This window comes from Oratosquilla oratoria, chromosome 28 (assembly GCF_046742065.1).
Source record: "Oratosquilla oratoria isolate Oo_2021 chromosome 28, ASM4674206v1, whole genome shotgun sequence".
NCBI lineage: Eukaryota > Metazoa > Arthropoda > Malacostraca > Stomatopoda > Squillidae > Oratosquilla > Oratosquilla oratoria.
Genome location: NC_134804.1, coordinates 4,110,331 through 4,115,604, shown reverse-complemented (window position 1 = coordinate 4,115,604; position 5,274 = coordinate 4,110,331).

The window sequence follows — 5,274 nt, the reverse complement described above, 5'->3', positions numbered from 1 at the left end:
GCTATTTTTCGTTTGACAAATGCTGAGGTAAACGATATTGCTTGTGACAATGTAACAGCTTTCCGGATTGGAGGAAAAAGGTGGAGGAGAAAAGTTACACAGGATTACAAAGGCGGAGCATGCCGACAGGAGACCTTTTGATCCATATCTAGGTCGGATGCGAAAAAAAATCATAATAATAAAATAATAAATAAAAACTATGATAATGTAAATAACAAATAAAATGCATAAATAAATGCATAGGTATAGTTAAATAATAAACAGGTAAATAGTAAATAATAATAAATTGACATATAACTAATGATAAATGAAAATCAGACAGACAAATTATAACAAAACAAAAACAAATAATATAACAAATAATAATCATTACAGCATCTTATCTAAATGATTCTTAAAGCTTCGAACTGAACTACATTGCACTACCTGTGCAGGAAGTTTATTCCATTCATTAACTACACGGTTGGCAAAGTTGTTTCTACCTACTTCCAAATTGAATCTATTTCCGGACAGTTTGAGACCATTGTTTCTTGTCTGATTCTCATTCAATGTAAAAATTTGGTCACTTTTGATGTCAATTCCCTTTAGAATTTTAAAGACCTGTATCAAGTCACCTCTGAGTCTACGCTTTTTTAGGGAAAACAGATTCATGTGCTTAACTCGATTTTCGTATGATTTATTTTTGATATTTGGAATCAGTTTTGTGGCTCGCCGTTGTACTTTTTCCAGTCTGTCAATGTCTTTAATGAGATTCGGTGACCATACGGAAACAGCATATTCCAAATGTGAACGAACTAACGATTTATATAGCTTGTTAATGAGTGATGGACTTTTGAAATCAAAAGATCGCGCAATCAATCCTTGAATCTTATTTGCTTCCTCAGAGGCTAAAATACAGTGCTTGGATGATTTGAGGTCGTTACTGATAATTACGCCGAGATCTTTTTCACTATCCACTTTTGTTAACGAATTTCCAAATAGCTTGTAATCGTACTTGCTGTTATTTTTACCTATGTGCATTACCTTGCATTTACTTGTGTTAAATTTCATTAGCCACTTTTCAGACCATTGCTGTAATTTATCTAAATCTTCTTGAATATCTAATTGGTTTGAGTGATCATTTGCCACTCCGCACAGTTTTGTATCATCAGCAAATTTTGAAACAGTAGATTTTAGTCCATGGTCTATATCATTTATATATACTATGAATAGAAGTGGCCCAAGAACGGAACCCTGAGGAACTCCACTTGCAACACTTTTCCATCCAGAAGTTTTTCCATTTAAAACAACACTCTGTTTTCGACCATTCAACCAATTACTAGTCCAACCTAATAGGCTACCACTTATTCCATGCAAAGCTAATTTAGTAAGTAGTCTTTCGTGTGGGACGGTATCAAAAGCTTTTGCAAAGTCTAGATATACTAAATCTATATTGTTTCTTTTGTCATAATTCGAGATAACTGTGTTGTAGAATTCGAGTAAGTTAGTCACGCAAGAACGTTTCCGTCTGAAACCATGCTGGCTATCATTTATCAAACGGTTACTTTCTAAATGATGTTCGATAGCATCTCTGATGATAGTTTCCATTATTTTTCCTACGATTGAAGTCAAACTTATAGGCCTATAGTTATTTGGTTTCTTTTTGTCACCTTTTTTGAATATGGGAGTAACGTTAGCTAGCTTCCATTCTCTTGGGACATCTCCGGATATGATGGATTTCTTGAAAATTGGTGCATGAATTCAAAGTCACGCCCATAAGGAGTGACATTTATTTGAGAAGTCGGAGGAGATTGGATTAGAAAAATTAGTGACGTCAGACGAAGGTGGCTTGGCGTATGGTATAGAGATCTCGAGAGCAGACGAGGGAGAGAGATCCTGAGTGTAACCAAGACAGTGTAATTGTGGTGAAAAGAAAAGAACTAATTAACTTTCCTTAACCTAAGGACTGGTCTGAAATACATGAGAAATACAAGGCATGGGGCCTACTGAATAAGAGGAACTTGAAAGTTATTGGAACTGACGTAACGAAGGCAAGTGGCCTTACTTGAGTGGAATTACGAGACTAATAGAAGTGTAAACTGTCGAGGACCGATAGTGGTGGTGACAGTGGTGACAGAGGAGGTGAAAGTCTGAAATTATGAACAACCACTTCAATGAAAGAAATTATTGTAACACAGAAGGAAATCAGCTAACAAATCGAAAACTCGCCTAACTGTGAGGAAATAGAGAGATATCCCCCTCAATGAAGGAAACGATTGTAACACAGAAGGAAATCAGCTACCAAATGAAAACCCTTGATGTCAGAAAATCACATGATCCAGACGAAATTACAAATTGGATACTAAAAGAATGCATATAGGAATTAACAGATAAAATATAAATATAATTAAACTCTCACTTCAAGAAGGAAAGGTGCCACAGGACTGTAAAAATGCAAATATTGCACCGATTTATAAGGGAGTAAACAAGGAAGATCCATCAAATTACAGACCGGTCTCTCTGACAAGCACAGTAACAAAAATTTGTGAAAAGGTAATAAAAAATAGATGGGTTAAACATCTGGAAGAAAGAACTATACTGAATCCAAATCAATTTGGATTTAGACAAGGAAGATCATGTACAACAAACTTGATCTGCTTCTACTCGAGATTAATGGGTATAATACAAGATAGAGATGGATGGGCAGACTGTGCCTTTCTAGACCTACAAAAGGCATTTGATAAGGTACCACACAAAAAACTAATAAGGAAAATAGAGTCAATAGGTGGCATCAGAAGGAAATTATTGGAATGGATGGAAGATTTCCTGACTGGGAGGAAAATGAGAGTAGTGATTAGAGATAAATTCTCAAATTGAGAAGAAATGATAAGTGGTGTCCCGCAGGGATCAGTACTGGCCCCGTTCATGTTTGCCATATACATAAATGACATGGATGAAGGAATAGAGTGTTATATGATTTATTATTATTATTATTTTTTTTTTTTTTGCAGACAACGCAAAAGTACTAAAGAAAGTAAGAACGGAGGAGGATTGCAACTCATTACAACAAGACTTGGACAAGATCTGGAAATGGACTCAAAAGTGGGAGGTGAAATTCAATATCAAGAAATGTAGTATAATGGAATTTGGAAAAAGTAAACACAGAATATCGAGATTATAAAATTGGTGAAGAAGAGGCAAAAAAAGTAAACTCGGAAAAAGACCTTGGAGTGATGATCAGCAAAGACATAACACATGACAAACATATTGACAAAATAGTCGGAGAAACCTACAATTTATTGAGTTCAATAAAAGTGCCATTTGTCTCTTTGGATGAGGAAATGATAAAAAAAAAATTAACTACACTAATAAGACCAAAACTCGAGTACGCAGCAACACTATGGACTTCCAGTACCAAAAAGAATATAGAAAAATTAGAAAGAATGCAAAGAGCAACAACAAAACTGGCACCAACTCTTTCCAAAATGACATATGAACAAAGACTGTCCAAATTAGAATTACCAACTCTGGAACAAAGAAGGGAAAGAGGAGACCTATCTATAGAATTATGAAAGGAATGGAAATCTTAGATAAGAATGGTTTATTGAAATGGGACAATGGAAAAACAAGAGGACACGAAAAGAAACCCCCCAAAAAGATAATTATAGAAGAAATCTGAAAAAAAAGCTTCCCACACAGAGTGATAGATACCTGGAACAAATTAGACAAAGAAACAGTGTATGCAAACACTATTCAAGATTTTAAGAAAAAACTTGATGCTGAAAGATACAAAGACGGGTCACCACGAGCATAGCTCCCTTCCCGTATAGTACAACTAGGTAAATACAACTAAGTAAATCCTTAAAGAAGGAAAAATACCAAGACTGGAAAAATGCTAACATTGTACCAATATATAAAGGAGGAAACAAGGAAGAACCAGCTAACTATAGACCGGTCTCACTAACAAGCACAATAGCCAAAATTTGTGAGAAAATGATCAAGAATAGATGGGTAAAACACCTGGAAGAAAATAATATAATAAACCCAAGATAATTTGGGTTCAGACAGGGAAGATCATGTACCACAAACTTAATATGTTTTTACTCAAGACTAATATAGTGCAAGAAAGGGATGGATGAGCTGATTGTGCTTTCCTGGACTTACAAAAAGCTTTCAACAAGGTACTACATAAAAAATTATTTAAAAATTGGAACATATAGAAGGGATACAATGCAGCCTGCTAGAGACCTCGTTTTTCTGCAGACACCAGCTAGCGAATACCTGTGAATTTTATATCTCCAAATAGTGTTAAGTGATTGTGTTGTGTTTTTGTAATTGTATACGTATAGCGCTATACAGTTACAGATATAATATAAAGTGCAGGGTTCTATTTAATTTCAAAACAGTTTTCTGTTACCGTACTCCAAAGGTAGGAGAAATAGTATAAGGTAAGCAGAGTAAGCTTCGCGTATTTAGTTTATTAGAGACCGCTTTGATTTGTTGTTGTTGTTGATTTGTATTTTCTCTTTGCCGTTTTTATTGCTAAAGGGGGAGCGAAATGGCTTGTGAAGGTTGCGTGAACCTAGAGGTCCGTCTCAGGATGTGTGAGGAGGAAATTCGGCTTCTCAGGAGTGCGCTCCGTGAGAAGAGTGAACCCTCCCCTCAACCCAAAGAGCGTTCCACTTCTTCACCTACTGTCACTGCCATGAGCGAGTGGCGCTCCGTGGGGTCCCGTTTGTCGAGCCCGCGTTCGGTAGACGTGTGCCCTGTGGAGCAACCGCTGGCTCTAGTCAATCGTTATGCTCTACTGGAGGATGAAGTGGCTGAAAACCAGGAGTTCTTGGTGGTGGGGGACTCCATGGTTCGAGGCTATGACGACATCCTGCAGCGAAAGACTAAGCGACGTTGCAAGCTTGTATGTCAACCGGGCCGTGGGATCGTTGATTGTACCCGGTCCATCAGGGAGCAAGGACGGAAGAACACGGTTACGATTGTTCATACGGGAAGTAACGATGTAGGTAGGGTGAGATCAGAGGAGCTTGTTCGGAATTACAAGGTCCTCCTTCAGGATCTACGCAGGCTCGTGTTGGAACAGTAGAGCCATAGGGATCAATGATAGGATATCGCAGTTGTGCACACAATTGGGATACCACTTTCTTGATCCTTGGTATCTCTTTTCTAGGCGCCATGACCTTTACGCTTCTGATGGGATCCACCTTACCCGCAGAGGCAAAGATGTTCTTACAAACCTCATTGTGGGAGTTTGTAATGAACTAGCTCCTTTTTTAGGGTAGA